A 21,593-nucleotide genomic window follows, 5' to 3' on the forward strand; every position below is an offset into this window, starting at 1 on the left:
GGTTTTGGTGTTGAGATGGTTGTGTCGACTGAATTTTCGAGGACGAAAATATTTTAAGTGGGGGAGAGTTGTAACAGCCCGAATTTTATTATTTGGCTAATTAAATTAAATAAGGATTTATTTACTTAATTTGGACGAAGTTTGATAATTAATTGGATCGTCGGTGTTATTGAAAAACATGTTCGGATTATTAAGTGAAATTGGAATTTATTTGGTTAATTGAAGAATTAACAAAGTGGATATGTAGAGAAATAATATTAAATATAATATTATTATTGAAATTTATTTAATTGAGATAAAGTCGGATTTAATTGGATTAATCAGAAAGTATTATTAAAGGTAATAATATTATTTGTTGGAGCATAATTATTTATTTGACTACTCTATTTTATCAATTGGGCCTAATTAGTTAGGAAGTGGAATTATATGGGTTAAGCCCAATATGAATAATATAGTAAGGGTTGGAAGAGTATAGGTATCATAACTTTGTTCATTTGCAAAAGAAGAGAAGAAAGGAGACTAAGAGAAGAAGAAAGGGGAAGAACAACAAGGGGCAAAAGCTAGGGTTTAAAGCACATTGAAGAGGTAAGGGGGAGAATCCCTATTATTATGGGTTAGTCTAATTTGATCAATGGGTAGAAACATATTTAGGTTGAAATCTCTAATTTTTATGGTTTTGAAATTGTTAGGTTTTTATGAGTAATCTTTGATTTGTAATGATTAATTGTGTTTGAAATTGACTTATGGGTGTTATATATATATATATATATATATATATATATATATATATATATATATATATATATATATATATATATATATATATATATATATATATATATATATGTGCTCTGTTTCTTTTATGATGTTCATATACTGGAGATGTCCTCTCTTTCTACACTGTAGCGATACAACAAATTCCAATATGTTTGTTCTTCTTTACCTGTAGCGGCATATATGTATGTATGCATTGGAGAATTGAAATGAAGCATGGTTCACCTAGTTAATGTAGCGTATCATATGTATGTATATATATATTAAATAGAAATTGATATATAATAAAAGTAGTAGAATAATAAATTGTTTAACAGTGACAATTAGAAAACAAAAATAAATGCAAAACAGTTCCGTTTAACCGAATAGCGGAATTAAACGGTATAATTAGTTGTCCGGAATTTAATGAAAATTTACATGGTAGCTAAGATTAATTAGTAGATTAACATGATAGTGTTATTTTGTCGAAATGATGATGTTTTACGAACCGACCGAAATTGGATAAATTTGAATATTTCTTATATCAAATATTGGTTTTGTAGTAGAAAATAATAGAGTAAATTGGAACTAATGTAAAACAATTATTAATTACTTGACTTAATTAATAGTTGAATTAATTTCAATGAGTTCAATTGATTGGAATAAATTTGGAATTAGATTGGTCGGTAAATTACGGTATTTTGAGGATTTGTCCGTAATTGTGTTTTGTCTTGAATATGTATGTTGAGAAATATATATTTCCATGCCAATGATGTTGTGCTAATATTGATTCTCTGTGAGTAGTTAGTTAATATTAATTCTAATGATTAATTGCTTGATGTTGAACATGTGTGTTCATGTATAATTGGCAAAATGAGATTTAACATGAGATAGTATGGTTACTAGTGTTAATTGGATTGTGTGAATCGTAATTGATTAATTGGCCTCTTATATGTTAATGATGTGTGTGTTGTGAATGTTGTGTACAATTGGTGGATAATTCATAGAGTTGAATTATTGTGATATGCGGAAAGTTAAGATGGTAGAGATGATCTTAATTGCATATGTTTGTTAACATTGTACATACATTCATATCATAGTGTGCCTTGAAACAAAGGTGGTTTGCTTTGAAACAAAAGCGAGGCTTAGATTCTAGAGTGAATCGGAAGCGGTAGACTATATGTTTACATTTTGGGTGGGCTTTGGTCTTGTCCGGATCGGAAGCGTGGCTTGGATTCTAGATATTGAATCGGAAAGCGGTGAAACTTTGGGTTCACAATTCGGTACCACATGCATAGCGTCACATATCTTGCATTGAGTCACATTAAAATTATGCGATAATTGAGTATGTGAGGTTGATGTGGTTGTGATATGTGTATGAGTTTGATAATTGAAACGAGTGAAGTTTGAATATATACTTGATAAAATGTGTGAATATGTGATAACTATGATTGTGTACTTAATTGAGAATATAATAGTAGAATTGAAATATTATACTATTCAAGCTTGTTGTATACTCGATAACATGTGAAATATGGGTTGATTATTATTATCTACATGGTTATACATAGTATGATTAATTACTTGAAGTGTTGATTTAACCATTGTATTCCGTTATACTTTCTTCATAATGGTTTGTATTCTCACCCTTCTGTTTTAATGTTGCCCTAGTTTGGCGACATACAGGTTTGACGATTAGTAGCTTGCGTGTGACCTAGTCGGAGTTTCTTCTGAGTTTGCTTGGTAATTAAGTAGAGAGTCAATGCTCTGGTCATGTAACACTGGGTAGCTTAGACGTTGAACTCATGTTCTATTTGTTTATGTATTTTGTTATAACTTGTGAACACGTTTAATTGGTTATCTCATGAGTTGTTTATGGAGATATGATCATGGTATGGGACATGTATCATTTATATAAAACACATGAGTATTACTTTCCGCTGTTAATGCATATTCTAGATGAATTACGATTATATGTTAGGTGTTATTTGAAATGACCAGGTGTATTGTATTTTGTGGATAAATGTTGTCGGTTTTTTAAAAGCTTTTAGTTTTTTGAAAACGTCGATGTGACGCCCTTTTGAGTTATATGCATGTTTATTCTCTGATTATATGCTTATTATTTATGGGTTAAAAAGGGGTGTTACATGGTGGAAGCATGAGGGTGGTACCTTTGAAGAACATTTGAAACCTTTTAGGGATGATGGTGATGCTGCATAGTTAGTTGCATATGCCTTTGGAAATAGTTGTGAAGTAGAGATTTACACAGAGGAAAAACCAGCTACTAGTGAGGCAACTTTTATGGAAAGTTTAAAAAAGGAGGCTTATTATCATGGGGAAAGTAAAGGTGATTATAGTGATGACTCTATGAAGGATGTTCATTTTTTTGATAGTGAGAAGGAGATAATGAAAGACTTTGATAAAGGTATTGATGAAGGAGGACCTGAAGTAAATGTTGAAACTGCACAGGAAGTTAGGGATGAAGGTGCACATAAACAACCAACACGTACACTTATCACAAATGAGATGGGCAAAGAGCATGTAATTGAAGATGAGTACATGACAGGTGAATTGGATAGTGGTGCAGATGGTGACAGTTATGATGGGAGACCAATTGTTATTAAGTTTAGAGAAGATGAGACTCTTGGAAAGAATTTTAATTTCAAAGTTGGGATAGAATTCTTACCACTTAAACATTTTAAGAAAACTATACTAGAGCATAATGTGTTGATTGGAATGGAATTGAAGTTTTAAAAAAACGATGATGCTAGGTGCAGGGTAGTGTGCAAGGACAGGAAAAAGTGTGATTGTATTGTGTTGTGCAATAGAGTATAAAGGACCACAACATTTAGGATCAAGACACTTTATGAGAAGCATAGATATGGAAGGAAATTCTTTAACAAAAATGCCAAAGTTGAGTGGGTTGCAAAGGTAATTGTTGATGGATTGAAGAATAACACAAAAATGAAATTAAATGAGGTGGTGACAGATGTGAAGCTTAAGTATGCAACTGAAATACCAGGACGTAGAGCTTTTAAGGCAATTGGCAAGAAAAATAGTTGAAGGGGACTCTAGCAAACAATACAGCTTGCTTTGGTCATATGGTGCAGAGTTGTGGACGGCATCAGTTGGTAACACATTCAAGTTAAACACAATTACACCAGTTCCAAAGATGCAACCTAGATTTGAGAGATGTTGTATGAGTTTTCATGAGTTAAAGAAGGTTTTGAAATGTGCCTGCAGATCTTTTATTAGGTTAGATGAATGTCATTTGAAGAATAAATATGGGGGTATATTACTGATTGTAGTAGGGAGGGACCCTAATGAGCAGTACTTACCTATTGCTTTTAGGGGTAATTGAGACTGAGTCAACGAACACATGGAGCTGGTTTATGAAGTTGCTAATTAAAGACATTGGAGAAACCAGATGGTGTTTCATCTTCGATCAGCAGAAGGCAAGTGCTCATATTTATGAACTTTATTGTTTAATTCTAAGTTATAATATTTTCATACTAACTTCTTGTTTTTATATTGCATTAAAAGGTTTGGTAAATGTGTTTGAACATGAATACCCTGGCTTTGAGCACATATTCTGCCTAAGGCACCTTTATTCAAGCTTCATGAAGAAATTTGGTGGAGAAACATTGTTTAGAGACTTGATAATGGTTGCAGTAAAGGGTACTTACTCTGAAGCTCGTTAGGCAAAGTTGCTTGAAATCAAAGGGGCTAGTGTGGAAGCATATGAATGGTTAAAGCTTATTCCCAAGGAAAAATGGTGTAAGCATACTTTTCCATTTTATTCTAAATGTGATGTCTTCATGAACAATTTAAGTGAGCCATTTAATGCTACCACCTTGTTACAAAGGGACAAATCTATATTAACAATGTTTGAGTGGATAAGGAATTACTTGATGGGAAGATTTGCAACCCTTAGGGATAAGATAGATAAGTATAATGGTGTGATTATGTACAGACCACTTAAGATACTAGACCGATAAATAGAAAAAGTGCTAGTTGGTTGGCAACATATGCAGGTAGATTAACCTTTCAAGTCACTCATGTCCTCTTTACTGACAACTTTGTAGTGGAATTGACTAACATAACATGCACATGTAATTATTGATCTTTAGTTGGAATACCATGTAGGTATGGTATATTTGCAATCTATAGTAAAGCATATGAGCCCATTAAGTATGTTCATGAATTCTATCATATGAACACTTGCAAAAAATGCTATATTCAAACCATCACCTCTTTAAATGGCCAATATAAGTTCCCTAGGATCACTGATCCATTGATATTACCACCCATGTACAAGCGTGGTCCATGTAAGCCTGAGAAACCATGTAGAAGAGAACCACGTGAGGAAATCCAGCACAAATGGAAAATAACCAACATTAGTCATAGGTGCAAGTCATGCCTCGAACTTGGCCATAATGTAAGGACCTGCAAGAAAAATAAACAACTTATGCTTGTTTCACCCGAGAATGATGCAACTGATCTAATTCCTACACAAGCCAACAAGACTTTTTAATCCAATGTTGCATAAAAAAGGGTATTGCTCTTACACTTGTGATATTATGTCTTTTTTTAATTTCCTAAACCATTAACATAAATTTAAGTCATTATAATAGGGGAGGCCTAAGGGTATAACTAAGATAAAAAAAAAGTCACATGTTGGAAAATCTTCTGCACAGCCTACTGTTGAGCCAACACCACAACCAATTGTTGAGCCAAAACCACAACCTAACGTGGAGCCAAGTGTTGACAAGTACAATGGATGAGATTATGAGATATTGGAAGCAATTCTTAGTAATGATGAAGTTTTGGGCATTTAACCATTGAGTATTGATACTTCACCAATGAATTCGTGTGTTAAAGAAGTTGTTGCAAGTGCAAAAGAAGTTACTGCAAGGGCTACAGAGCCTACTGAAAGTGCATAAGAATTTGTTGTAATTCCTATAGAACCTATTGCAAGTGCTAAATAAGCTACTGCATATTCTAAGGCATTTAGTGCAAGTGCTAAAAAGTCTATTGCAAGTGCAAAGGAAGCTATTGTTGCTGCTGCAAAGGAACATAGTGCAAATGTAAAGGAATTTACTCAACCACCAACTGGTGTAAGAAATTTCTATGGAAAACAACCAAAAATGAAATCACCAAGAAAGACAAAGATTGAACTAAGTACAAGTGAGCCTGTCAAAGTTGCATCAAGTAAAAGTGAGTCTGTCAAAGCTTCACCAAGAAAGAGTGAGTTTGTCAAAGCTTCACCAAAAAAGAAAGAGCATGTCAAAACTACACCAAGAAAGACTGACAAACTCATAACTTTACAATCAAAGAACATTGCTGGACTTGGTAGAGATTTTGGAAAACATGTTTGTTATAATAATCAAAGTTTTTGACGATGAAATATTATTCTGGAGGATTGTGATGCTTTAAAAAGCATCAATCATGGTTGAATATTTCTAGTAAGTTGCAGCCTAATGGGCATTCAACTACATGCAGTTTATTCTCCGAGACCCTTGAGAGTATGCTCCTCCCGTTGTGACACGTAGAGATATGGATACCATGTTTATCAATTATCTTTATCATTTAGTACTGTATGAGGCATATAGTACCATAGCTCCTAGTGATTGGAGTGTACTACACGACTACATCTAATTGTATTTTAAGGTGTCACATCCTTATATGAAACCCGATTATCCGGGAGATCCACTATGTAACACCCGTATAATTTTAATATTAATTTAATTGGAATATTGAGTTAATAATTAGAATTATTAAGAATTTTGTTGAAAATAATGGAAATAATGGTTTATGGCGTTTGGGCCATGTGAGGAAATAGTAAAAGAAAGGGGTGAGATATAGTAATCCTTTTACTAGTTTTATTATTATTTTCATAAAACAATTGGAATTGGGGAAACAAAGAAAGAACGTGAAAGAACCGAAGTTTTGGGAACACGAAGAACGTGAAGGTGAACGTGAAGGAGAACTACAGAGCCTACTGAAAGTGCAAAAGAATTTGTTGCAATTCCTATAGAACCTATTGCAAGTGCTAAATAAGCTGCTGCAAATTCTAAGGCATCTAGTGCAAGTGCTAAGGAGTCTACTGCAAGTGCAAAGGAAGTTGTTGTTGCTGCTGCAAAGGAACCTAGTGCAAATGTAAAGGAATTTACTCAACCACCAACTGGTGTAAGAAATTTCTATGGAAAACAACCAAAAATGAAATCACCGAGAAAGACAAAGATTGAACTAAGTACAAGTGAGCCTGTCAAAGTTGCATCAAGTAAAAGTGAGCCTGTCAAAGTTGCACAAAGAAAGAGTGAGTTTGTCAAAGCTTCACCAAAAAAGAAAGAGCATGTCAAAACTACACCAAGAAAGACTGACAGACTTAGAACTTTACAATCAAAGAACATTGCTGGACTTGGTAGAGATTTTGGAAAACATGTTTGTTATAATAATCAAAGTTTTTGACGATGAAATATTGTTCTGGAGGACTGTGATGCTTTAAAAAGCATCAATCATGGTTGAATATTTCTAGTAAGTTGCAGCCTAATGGGCATTCAACTACATGCAGTTTATTCTCAGAGACCCTCGAGAGTATGCTTCTCCCGTTGTGACACATAGAGATATGGATACCATGTTTATCAATTATCTTTATCATTTGGTACTGTATGAGGCATATAGTACCATAGCTCCTAGTAATTGGAGTGTACTACACGACTACATCTGATTGTATTTTAAGGTGTCACATCTTTATATGAAACCCGATGTTCCGGAAGATCCACTATGTAACACCCGCATAATTTTAATATTAATTTAATTGGAATATTGAGTTAATAATTAGAATTATTAAGAATTTTGTGGAAAATAATGGAAATAATGGTTTATGGCGTTTGGGCCATGTGAGGAAATAGTAAAAGAAAGGAGTGTGATATAGTAACCCTTTTACTAATTTTATTATTATTTTCATAAAACAATTGGAATTGGGGAAACAAAGAAAGAACGTGAAAGAACAGAAGTTTTGGGAACACGAAGAACGTGAAGGTGAACGTGAAGAAGAACTACAGAGCCTACTGAAAGTGCAAAAGAATTTGTTGCAATTCCTATAGAACCTATTGCAAGTGCTAAATAAGCTGCTGCAAATTCTAAGGCATCTAGTGCAAGTGCTAAGGAGTCTAGTGCAAGTGCAAAGGAAGTTGTTGTTGCTGCTGCAAAGGAACCTAGTGCAAATGTAAAGGAATTTACTCAACCACCAACTGGTGTAAGAAATTTCTATAGAAACCAACCAAAAATGAAATCACCGAGAAAGAAAAAGATTGGACTAAGTACAAGTGAGCCTGTCAAAGTTGCATCAAGTAAAAGTGAGTCTCTCAAAGCTTCACCAAGAAAGAGTGAGTTTGTCAAAGCTTCACCAAAAAAGAAAGAGCATGTCAAAACTACACCAAGAAAGACTGACAGACTCAGAACTTTACAATCAAAGAACATTGCTGGACTTGGTAGAGATTTTGGAAAATATGTTTGTTATAATAATCAAAGTTTTTGACGATGAAATATTGTTCTGGAGGATTGTGATGCTTTAAAAAGCATCAATCATGGTCGAATATTTCTAGTAAGTTACAGCCTAATGGGCATTCAAATACATGCAGTTTATTCTCAGAGACCCTCGAGAGTATGCTCCTCCCGTTGTGACACGTAGAGATATGGATACCATGTTTATCAATTATCTTTATCATTTGGTACTGTATGAGGCATATAGTACCCTAGCTCCTAGTGATTTGAGTGTACTACACGACTACATCTGATTGTACTTTAAGGTGTCACATCCTTATATGAAACCCGATGTTCCGGGAGATCCACTATGTAACACCCGTATAATTTTAATATTAACTTAATTGGAATATTGAGTTAATAATTAGAATTATTAAGAATTTCGTGGAAAATAATGGAAATAATGGTTTATGGCGTTTGGGCCATGTGAGGAAATAGTAAAAGAAAGGGGTGTGATATAGTAATCCTTTTACTAATTTTATTATTATTTTCATAAAACAATTGGAATTGGGGAAACAAAGAAAGAACGTGAAAGAACAAAGGTTTTGGGAACACGAAGAACGTGAAGAAGAACTGTAGAGGGAGAGACCAAAAGATCAAGAACTATTGGCTAAGGTAAGGGGGGACTCTCTATTTAATCTCTTTTATCGTGTTATGGGTGATGATATTGATTAGGGATGTTGTTTAGATCAAGAGGTTCCATATTTTGATTTGTGTTACTGTGCTAATCTATATGTTGAAACCTGTGATCATGAATACCTAATGAATTGAGTGGAATTATGTTTGGATCGAATGGAATGGCCATGGATTAATAGACTATAGATGATAGATGATTACTGAAGGATAGAAAAACACTTAGAAAGGGGGGGTTTGAATAAGTGTAGTCTAAAAACTTGAACGATAAAAACAATTTGCACTGTTATTTTTATCCTGGTTCGTTGTTAACTAAACTACTCCAGTCCACCCCCACGAAGTGATTTACCTCACCTGAGGATTTAATCCACTAATCGCAACAGATTACAATGGTTTTCCACTTAGCCCGCGACTAAGTCTTCTAGAGTATCCTGATCACAACCTGATCACTCTAGGAACAAATGCTTAGACACAAGCTAAGACTTTCTTAGAGTATCCTGACCACCACGTGATCACTCTAATTACAACTGCTTAGACACAAGCTAAGACTTCCTAGAGTATCCTGATCAACACTTGATCACTCTAGTTACTTACAAATTAATGTAATCGATTCTAAGAGTATTACAATGCTTCTGAAAAGCTATAATCACAACAGTGATATTTCTCTTAACGTTTAAGCTTAATCTCACTATTATATTACAACAGCAATGTAGTGAGCTTTGATGAATATGAAGTTTCTGAGCTTTGAGTTTGAACAGCGTTTCAGCAAGTTAATTGTTAGCAAATCGTCGTACTTGCTTCTCATCAGAACTTCATATTTATAGGCACTTGAGAAGATGACCGTTGGGAGCATTTAATGCTTTGCGTGTTCCGTACAGCATTGCATTTAATGTTTCACGCTTTTGTCAACTACCTCGAGCCTTGTTCACGCTGTGTCTACTGACGTTGCCTTTAATAGCTTCCAACGTTCCTTTTGTCAGTCAGCGTAGCCTGCCACCTATATTTTCTTCTGATCTGATGTTTGTGTATACAACGTTTGAATATCATCAGAGTCAAACAGCTTGGTGCATAACATCTTCTTGTCTTCTGACCTTGAAGTGCTTCTGAGCGTGATACCATGAGAACTTCAGTGCTTCTGCTTCTGATCTCAAGTTCTTTTGATGCTTATATAGACCCATGTTCTGATTCTGCTTTGACCATCTTTTGATGTCTTGCAAGACCATGTTCTGATGTTGCATGCTGAACCTTCTGAGACAAAGCTTCTGAGCACTGATTTGTGCATACTCTTTATATATTTCCTGAAAAGGAAATTGCAATGTATTAGAGTACCACATTATCTCACACAAAATTCATATCCTTGTTATCATCAAAACTAAGAATATTGATCAGAACAAATCTTGTTCTAACAATCTCCCCATTTTTGATGATGACAAAAACATATATAAATGATATGAATTTGCGATCAGAAAGAGCAGACAACTAAAGACAATTACACAGCTATAACATAAGCATGTGAATATGTCTCCCCCTGAGATTGACAATCTCCCCCTGAGATGAATAATCTCCCCCTAAAATTAATACTAGAAGAATTTTAATAATAAAAGACTTCCCTGAGTATTTCAGTAGAGACGTTCACAGTGCTTGATCTACAGAACATTCATGACTTCTGATTTCTGCTTCCATAGGACAGCTTCAGAATATTGAATTTCTTTAGATCCTCAGAACATTCACAGCTTCTGACTTCTGCTTCCATCGGACAGCTTCAGAACTTGAATTTCTTTGATCTTCAGAATATTCACAGCTTCTGACTTCTGCTTCCATCGGACAGCTTCAGAACTTGAATTTCTTCTTTCATCACTTCATGCTAGATTGTATCAGAACATTGTTGAATGTACCAGAGCATCATCAGAGCATCTCTACATCCTGAAATGTTACAAAACAAAACTAAACGACAAAAGTCAGCATGAATGAGTCAGAACATAGAATATGTTTCAGAACACATAATATGTATCAGAGCCATATGGTATGTGTCAGAACACATAGACAAAATGTTTCAGAGCATATTCTATCATCAGAATATCTGAACATTCTTCCTTCTTGCTTCTGATTCTGAAGCTTCATAGCACTCAGCTTGCTTCAAGAATCCAAGAACTTGATTCATCTTGTTGCTTCTTATGTTGATCCTTTAAGGGAATCTTCAGTTCCTGCAACAACACAACTTAAAGCATAGAACTTTGCAAGTTCTGTTAGTAATGTGAGGCCTTTTTACCCGGTAACTGATAATATTAATCAGATCATTTATCATATATTTTCTCCCCCTTTTTGTCATAACATCAAAAAGAATATAAAAGATTCAGATGTAAAGTAAAAGACAAAAGGAATGAAACAGAAATAAACTTTTTCATTGATTTGAACAAAGAAAAGTACACAAAAGAATGCAGAACAAGCAGATGCAACAAGGAAAGAAAAACTACAAAGACTAAGGACTACAATCCTAGCTTAGACATAATCTTAGCTAACATATCATGAATCCCTGCGCCTGTCCAGACTAGAACCTCCACTGTAAGAGAATGCATGAATTCAAGGAGGAAGTGAGAGACAGTTCACAGGAAGAGAGCTAATGTCTCAAACGGGGCTTTCCCTTAACATAAAAGTCAAGAACATGATCCTTAACTTCATCCAATATCTCAAGAAAGTCTTCTTCCTTTGGATAAATGTTGATAACAGCATCACAAAAGAGATCTGACTTGAGACTTCTTGGAATCTTGAGAGATCCGTCTTGAAATCAATGTCAGCGATCCTCGAGATTTGTTTCTCAACCTGGAACCAGACAACCCTTCCAACCGTTCTATTCAAATACATCGACCACCCTTGAGCCTTCGTCTTCATTTTTGGTTTGAAACCATAAGCACCCAAGTCATCAGAGTCCACAGAAGATTTACACAAAACTTCCATTTCTGATGGAGGAACGTAGCGAGTTTTCAGTGGAGAAACCTTTTGACTGTTGAATGCTTGTTGGATGGAACTTGAAAAAGGATTCGTGATGAATGCTAGGTTGAAGATGAATAAACAAGGGTTTATGCAAGATGCAGAGAGAGAGAGAGAGAAAAAGAAACTGAATGCAAGAGAGAGAAATATAAGAGGGAAAAGAAACGTTTGAAGAATATAAAAGAAGAAAAATAAAAGGAAATGATGGATAGCATTTAATGTTACGTGACGTGAGGAGAGATAATAATGACAAAAGAATTGATTAGCACAGTTACCTAAGTAGGCGTCCCCTCAACTGCACGCACGCTTGTCCAGAAATAGTGAACACGTGTTTACCATCTGGATAGCCAGTTACAGCTGTTTTACTTTTAAAGAGATTCTGAGTCAACTTAGACAATGAAACGTTAGTAATAATAGAATCACTACTTCTAATTGATTACAATCAGAACTTATTATAAACGACTAATCCAATCTCATTTCAGAAGATACTCATACATGAGATCTTCTCATCTTCTCATTCTGGGCATAAATCCATACTGATATTCTTCAGAATGAACTTAAACCTATCTTCAGCAAGGGGTTTTGTAAAGATATCAGCCCATTGATGGTCTTTATCCACAAAGTTTAAAGATATAACACCCTTCTGAACATAGTCCCTTATGAAATGATGTTTAATCTCAATATGTTTAGCTTTTGAATGTAAAATAGGATTCTTAGATAAACATATAGCAGAAGTATTATCACAGAAAATAGGAATGTTACTCTCATATATCTGATAATCTTCTATCTGACTTCTCATCCAGAGCATTTGTGTGCTACAACCAGCAACAGCAACATATTCTGCTTCAGTTGTTGAGAGGGCAATTGTAGCTTGCTTCTTGCTGTACCAGGAGATTAGGTGACTTATGAGAAATTGACAACTTCCAGAAGTACTCTTCCTTTCAATTCTATCTCCAGCATAGTCAGCATCACAGAATCCTACTAAGTTGTAATCTTTGGATCTTCTGTAAACTAAACCAACATTAGTAGTACCTTTCAGATACCTCAGAATTCTCTTAACCACAGTTAAATGAGATTCTCTCGGATCTGATTGGAATCTAGCACACAAACAAACACTGAAGAGAATGTCAGGTCTAGAAGCAGTTAGGTATAGAAGAGATCCAATCATACATCTGTACAACTTCTGATCTACCTTCTTACTTACCTCATCCTTACCTAGGACACATGTTGGATGCATAGGAGTTTTGGCTTCTTTGCTTTCAGAAAGATTAAACTTCTTCAGAAGTTCTTTCACATACTTCGTTTGATGAACATAAGTTCCGTCAGAAGTTTGGTTGATTTGAATTCCAAGGAAATACTTGAGTTCTCCCATCATGCTCATTTCAAATTCAGCCTGCATAGACTCAGCAAACTCCTTTCCAAGTGTAGCATTAGATGTTCCAAAGATGATATCATCAACATATATTTGACATATTAAAATATCCTTTTTAAAGGTTTTACAAAAGAGAGTAGTGTCCACTTTTCCTCTAGTGAAACCATTTTCCAGAAGGAAAGAACTTAAACGTTCATACCAAGCTCTCGGAGCTTGCTTCAACCCGTATAATGATTTCTTTAATTTAAAAACATGATTTGGAGACTTGGAGTCTTCAAAACCAGGAGGTTGATGATCATAAACTTCTTCATCTATATAACCATTTAAGAAGGCACTCTTAACATCCATCTGATAAAGAGTGATGTTATGTTGAGTGGCAAAAGAAATTAATAGACGAATAGATTCTAACCTGGCCACTGGTGCAAAGGTTTCTGTGTAGTCAATCCCTTCTTGCTGCTATAACCTTGAGCAACCAGTATGGCTTTGTTTCTTACCACTTCTCCCTTCTCGCTTAGCTTGTTTCTGAACACCCACTTAGTGCCGATGATGTTAAATCCTTTTGGTCTAGGAACTAAGTCCCATACGTCATTCCTTGTAAACTGATTTAGTTCTTCTTGCATGGCAATTATCCAGTCAGGATCTTCTAGAGCCTGGTCAACAGAAGTTGGCTCGATTAAAGAAACAAGACCTAATTGACATTCTGCATTGTTCTTAAGGAATACCCTTGTTCTGATGGGATCATCTTTCTTCCCAAGGATCACATCTTCTGAATGAGCTGAAGCAAGTCTAGGTGATCTTCTGACTGTTGGCTCTTCAGAAATCCTGAGATTCTCTAAAGATGCAGCAACTTGATCTTCTGATCCATTGCTTCTGAGACTGCTAGCTTCTGCAGCTTTGCTTCTTGGTTCTACTGCTTCTGATATATCAATATCAAAATCTGCAAAATTCTCAAACTGCTTTGGTTTTTCAAGACCAAGCTTATCATCAAACCTGATATTGATTGATTCTTCTACAATCAATGTTTCAGTATTGTATACTCTGTAGCCTTTAGAGCGTTCAGAATATCCAAGAAGGAAACACTTTTGTGCTTTAGAATCAAACTTACCAAGATGATCTTTAGTATTCAGAATAAAACATACACATCCAAAAGGATGGAAATATGAAATGTTGGGCTTTCTGTTCTTCCACAATTCATAAGGAGTCTTATTTAGAATAGGTCTGATAGAGATTCTATTCTGAATATAACATGCAGTGTTTATTGCTTCTGCCCAGAAATGCTTAGCCATATTGGTTTCATTGATCATGGTTCTGGCCATTTCTTGTAGAGTCCTATTCTTTCGTTCTACAACTCCATTTTGTTGTGGAGTTCTAGGACAAGAGAAATCATGGGCAATACCATTTTCTTTGAAGAATTCCTCAAAGAATCTGTTCTCAAATTCACCACCATGATCACTTCTAACCTTTATGATTTTACACTCTTTCTCAGATTGGATCTGAGTGCAGAATTCAAAGAACACTGAATGAGACTCATCCTTGTGTTTTAAGAACTTTACCCATGTCCAGCGGCTATAATCATCAATGATGACTAATCCATATTTCTTCCCTCTGACAGATGCTGTTTTGACTGGGCCAAACAGATCTATGTGCAAGAGTTCTAACGGCCTTGAGGAAGAGACAACATTCTTAGACTTGAATGCAGGTTTGGAGAACTTGCCCTTCTGACATGCTTCACAAAGAGCATCTGATTTGGATTTCAGATTTGGGAGTCCTCTGACCAGATTTAGTTTGTTAATCTGAGAAATCTTTCTCAAACTAGCATGTCCTAATCTTCTGTGCCAGACCCATTGCTCCTCAGAAACAGACATAAGACAAGTCACCTTCTGCTTCTCAAGATCAGAAAGATCAATCTTATAAATGTTGTTCTTTCTCTTGCCTGTAAATAGGATTGAGCCATCCTTCTGACTTACAGCCTTGCAAGACTTTTGATTGAAGATTATATCATAACCATTGTCACTTAATTGACTTATGGACAATAAGTTATGCGTTAATCCTTCTACAAGAAGTACATTAGTTATGGAAGGAGAGTTACCAAGACTTATGGTTCCAGAGCCAATGATTTTGCCCTTCTGATCTCCTCCAAACTTGACTTCTCCACCTGGTTTAAGCGCCAGGTCTTGGAATGTAGACCTTCTTCCCGTCATGTGTCGCGAGCACCCAGAGTCCAGGTACCATGACATTTTGCTTTTTGTCCACTTTGCCGCCAAGGATATCTGCAACATAAATTATCTTCTCCTTAGGTACCAACAATTTCTTGGGTCCTTTCTTGTTAGTTCTCCTCAAGTTCTGATTGAACTTGGGTTTAGCAAAATATTTAACAGGAGGAACAGCATGATATTCTTTAGGTTTGTCAGCATGATATTTCTTAGGATGTGTCACATGCTTCTTGGTGTGAACAGTGTTAAACTTCTGTGCATGTGAAGTGAGCCTAATATCATGAGCATGGCCATATTTGAACTGATCATACAATGGCTTGTATGTGATCTTCAGATCATCAACAGGTTCAAATTTATGTGAGGTATCACCCTCATAGCCAAAACCAAACCTTCTGTTCCCAGAAACACCATATATCATAGAAGCAAGATGACTTTTGCCAATAATTCTAGATAAGAACTTTCTGAAGCTCGAGTCATATTCTTTCAGAATATGATTCATGCTAGGAACGAATTTTTCTGTTTCAGAAAGAGATCCACTATCTTTGGATAGATTTAAAACTTTTTCCTTCAGTTCAGAATTTTCCACTTCCAGCTTCTTAGTTTCAAATTCAAACTGCTTCTTCAGCTTTTTGTATTTGATACTAAGATGAGCCTTGAGTTCCAGAAGTTCTGTTAAACTGGAAACTAACTCTTCTCTAGATAGTTCAGAAAATACCTCTTCAGAATTTGATTCTGATGTAGATTCTGATCCATCATCTTCTGTAGCCATCAGCGCAAAGTTGGCTTGTTCTCCTTCAGAGTCTGATTCTTATTCTGATTCAGAATCATCCTATGTTGCCATAAGACCTTTCTTTTTATGAAACTTCTTTTTGGGATTCTCCTTCTGAAGTTTTGGACACTCGTTCTTGTAATGTCCAGGCTCATTGCACTCATAGTAGACAGCCTTCTTCTTGTCAGATCTTCTGTCACCAGAAGATTCTCCACGTTCAAATCTCTTTGAACTTCTGAAGCCTCTGAACTTCCTTTGCTTGCTCTTCCAGAGTTGGTTTACCCTTCTGGAGATCATGGACAGTTCATCTTCTTCTCTAGCCTGAAAAGCGTTAGTGCATTTTTTAACATTAGACTTTAATGCAATAGACTTATCTTTCTTCTGAGGCTCGTTTGCATCCAGCTCTATTTCATGGCTTCTCAAGGCACTGATAAGCTCTTCCAAAGAAACTTCATTCAGATTCTTGGCAATCTTGAATACAGTCACCATTGGACCCCATCTTCTGGGTAAGCTTCTGATGATCTTCTTTACATGATCAGCCTTGGTGTAGCCTTTATCCAGAACTCTCAATCCAGCAGTTAGAGTTTGAAATCTTGAGAACATCTTCTCAATATCTTCATCATCCTCCATCTTGAAGGCTTCATATTTCTGGATTAGAGCAAGAGCTTTAGTCTCCTTGACTTGAGCATTTCCCTCATGGGTCATTTTCAATGACTCATATATATCATAGGCCGTTTCCCTGTTAGATATCTTCTCATACTCAGCATGAGAGATAGCATTCAACAAAACAATTCTACATTTATGATGATTCTTGAAAAGCTTCTTCTGATCATCATCCATTTCTTGCCTCGTAAGCTTTACGCCACTAACTTTCACTGGATGTTTGTAACCATCCATCAGAAGATCCCATAGTTCACCTTCTAGACCAAGAAAGTAACTTTCCAGTTTATCTTTCCAGTATTCAAAGTTTTCACCATCAAATACTGGTGGTCTAGTATAACCATTGTTACCATTATATTGCTCAGCAGAGCCAGATGTAGATGCAGATGTATTTGTTGAAATTTCACCAGCCATCTTTTACTGAAGCGTTTTTCTCTTCCTGAATGTTTTCTAAACACGGTTAAGTGCTTGCACCTTAGAACCGGCGCTCTGATGCCAATTGAAGGATAGAAAAACACTTAGAAAGGGGGGGTTTGAATAAGTGTAGTCTAAAAACTTGAACGATAAAAACAATTTGCACAGTTATTTTTATCCTGGTTCGTTGTTAACTAAACTACTCCAGTCCACCCCCACGGAGTGATTTACCTCACCTGAGGATTTAATCCACTAATCGCAACAGATTACAATGGTTTTCCACTTAGCCCACGACTAAGTCTTCTAGAGTATCCTGATCACAACCTGATCACTCTAGGAACAAATGCTTAGACACAAGCTAAGACTTTCTTAGAGTATCCTGACCACCACGTGATCACTCTAATTACAACTGCTTAGACACAAGCTAAGACTTCCTAGAGTATCCTGATCAACACTTGATCACTCTAGTTACTTACAAATTAATGTAATCGATTCTAAGAGTATTACAATGCTTCTGAAAAGCTATAATCACAACAGTGATATTTCTCTTAACGTTTAAGCTTAATCTCACTAATATATTACAACAGCAATGTAGTGAGCTTTGATGAAGATAAAGTTTCTGAGCTTTGAGTTTGAACAACGTTTCAGCAAGTTAATTGTTAGCAAATCGTCGTACTTGCTTCTCATCAGAACTTCATATTTATAGGCACTTGAGAAGATGACCGTTGGGAGCATTTAATGCTTTGCGTGTTCCGTACAGCATTGCATTTAATGTTTCACGCTTTTGTCAACTACCTCGAGCCTTGTTCACGCTGTGTCTACTGACGTTGCCTTTAATAGCTTCCAACGTTCCTTTTGTCAGTCAGCGTAGCCTGCCACCTGTACTTTTTTCTGATCTGATGTTTGTGTATACAACGTTTGAATATCATCAGAGTCAAACAGCTTGGTGCATAGCATCTTCTTGTCTTCTGACCTTGAAGTGCTTCTGAGCGTGATACCATGAGAACTTCAGTGCTTCTGCTTCTGATCTCAAGTTCTTCTGATGCTTCTATAGACCCATGTTCTGATTCTGCTTTGACCATCTTCTGATGTCTTGCTAGACCATGTTCTGATGTTGCATGCTGAACCTTCTGAGACAAAGCTTCTGAGCGCTGATTTGTGCATACTCTTTATATATTTCCTGAAAAGGAAATTGCAATGTATTAGAGTACCACATTATCTCACACAAAATTCATATCCTTGTTATCATCAAAACTAAGAATATTGATCAGAACAAATCTTGTTCTAACAATTACCATGTGTTTAGAAGTGCATAAATCTTGGTTTTTAGATCCAAATTGCAGGTTGTACAGGTGAAATCGCGAGGAAGACGAATGGGTAAGTCACAGGTTCTGAGAACTGCTGCCCATTTATGTATGGTACACGTATGATACGCGTATAGGGGGTGGTACGCATAGGATACACTCCCCAATTGTGCAGCATAATGCACTTTCTGCTCATACGCGTATGGTGCCTGGTTTGTACGCGTATGGTCTTGTGGTACGCGTACATGTGTGTCTGTGTGGAAACTTGTTCTGCTCATACGCGTATGATATGCGTATGGTGCGTGTTTTGTGATTTTCTGGCCCTGTTGGTACGCGTGCGTATGGCCAGCCTGACCTGCAGATTTTGTTGTTTTGTGATGTTTGAAAGTCTGATGACGTGTGACTTTAAACTGATGAATCTGTATGAAATATTGTTGTCTGATTTATTGAAAGATGCAATTATATATATATATATATATATATATATATATATATTGAACATACTTGTTAATGATGATGATGATGAATGATGATGATGAATGATGATGATGAATGATGATGAATGAGTATAAGATGATGCTACTCATAGTATGATGATGATGATGATAGTATGTTGTATATATGTTTGCATGCATTCATAGTCATTTGATGAGGGCTGAATTCCTAATGATGAGAGGATTCAGTGAAGGGAAAGGTTTCCACTGTGTGGAATCTGTGTTGGCAGGGCCGTATCTGGATGATGATAGATCAGTCGGTGGGTTTTCCCATTGATGATGTTGGTACCACATGCATAGTGTCATTTTCATACATATGCATGATTTTTCTTATAACATGATTAATATATGTAATGTGATGACTTGATGTTTGTAGATGTGAGACGATGATGTGTCTGAATATGAAACAATTGGGTGAATGATATAACTATGATATATTGTTATTTATTTATGATGCAATAACATTGGTTAACTGTGATGAGACTCGCCCTTACTTGTTGTCATTTTCAGATTGAGGATAGCGGCGTGACTTGGTGTTAGCTCATAAGTCGGTTTAGTTGTCGTGTCGGGTGTCATGCTCTAATAGATGTAATGTAACACTGGGAACGCGATGTTTTGAATTTTTGAATATAACTCTATTTGTTGTTTTAATTTAAGTCTGATACATCGATGATGTGAAGTTGATTGATGATTGATTTTCCGCTGTGTAAACATGTTAAATTGAATTATGAGTTATGTTAGATGCGCTCAGTGAATGCATGACATATGACAAACATGGTTTTCTTTATTTATGAATTGTGACACCTTTCTGCATGTTATTCTGATATAATATTTGTTAATTGCCGCGGAGTATTAGAGGGGTGTTACACACTAGGCCAGTTCGCTAGGAGATAGTGGAGGAGAGCAGGCTATGATATATCATGCTGTTGATGTGTTGCCTAGATGTTGCAGTATCATGGAAATTGGGCAGGAGGGTAAGACAAAGGAATCTTTCTGAATGACTCTGATGTGAGGGATGGGAGGCACTATAGTACATGAGACTACATAGGAACAAGAGGGTTGATTCCTTCATGCGCAATAGTATATTGTATATGTATTATGATCACTATTATCAGTTGTATTTTATTTTGAATTCACTGTGTACATTATATTTATTAATTTATATATATATCATTTTCATATTATTCCAAAAGTGTATGGTTTACTTTATATAAAAATGTATATGATATTGTATATGATATTGTATATGATAGTATATATATAATACATCATCCATTTCTTATATGTATCTAAAACAAGGTAGGAAATTAAGGAATCATATTTGATTTATTTAGATTTAAGTGTTTGCACTCGTGATAAAAGCCTAAACACAATTATTATGATATGAATAAATTAAACATAATGCTTACATAGACAATACAAATTTCAAAAATAAAAATCTGTCATAAATATTTAGACAAAAATTAAGCTCTATTAAAGTGAGTTAAAAGAAACATTTTACAAAAAATGACTCCACATTTGATTTCTTATCAAGAGCTTCGTACAACACAACGTAACTAAGAACATAAATTTGTATCGCATCATAATGCATAAGGCGCCTAATAGAAAACATGATATCTTCCCCAGAAAAACATAAGTTTCTCGCTTATTGCCCCTAGTTTGGCTAAAGCATCTTCACATAAATTTACTTCTCTATACGTATGGGACACCTTTACCTCAAGGAACAACTCCACCATCCTTATAATTTGCTTCACCAGAGATACAATCTCCATATCCATTACTCTTTCATATTTGATTATATGGATGTCTAAAGACAAGTCCACATTCAATTCCATCTTATGAGTGCCTAAATTCTTGGCAAGAGATATACCTTCAAGGATACCCCACAATCCTGCTCTAACTGCACTGCAAGTACCTAGATAATTAGAGAAACAACCTTTACACTCTCTATACATTTCCCTAATAATACCTCCACACCCTGTAAGTCTACCAGTTACACAAGCACCATTCGTATTAATTTTAACACAACCTTATTCAAGAGGTTTCTACACCCACAAAGATCTCAACTTTCTCCTTAATGATAACTATCTTGTTATTGTCCATAGATTTGTCACATTTTTCCGCTCTAGCTTGAACATACACTTCAGGATAATGAAGTATATTATAACTATCCTCATGCATCTTATTATTCCTCCGAAACCACAAATTATGACAGCCTATCGCCCAGAAGTTAGATCACTTATTGTTCATGTTAAGATTTAATTCGATTCATTCAACAAGATTTGCCGCATAGAATTCAATGTTAATTCTTTAAGGGACTGTATTTTAATGCTTCGATTGAAAAATAAGCTTGTGATAGACTATATACCAAACTTAGACTTAAAAATTTTTAGCATGCCTAACTCAGAGGTTTTACTGTAAAACAAAAACTCTAAAAGCTGTTTC

This window comes from Vicia villosa, linkage group LG2 (assembly GCF_029867415.1).
Source record: "Vicia villosa cultivar HV-30 ecotype Madison, WI linkage group LG2, Vvil1.0, whole genome shotgun sequence".
In the NCBI taxonomy this organism is placed as follows: Eukaryota; Viridiplantae; Streptophyta; class Magnoliopsida; order Fabales; family Fabaceae; genus Vicia; species Vicia villosa.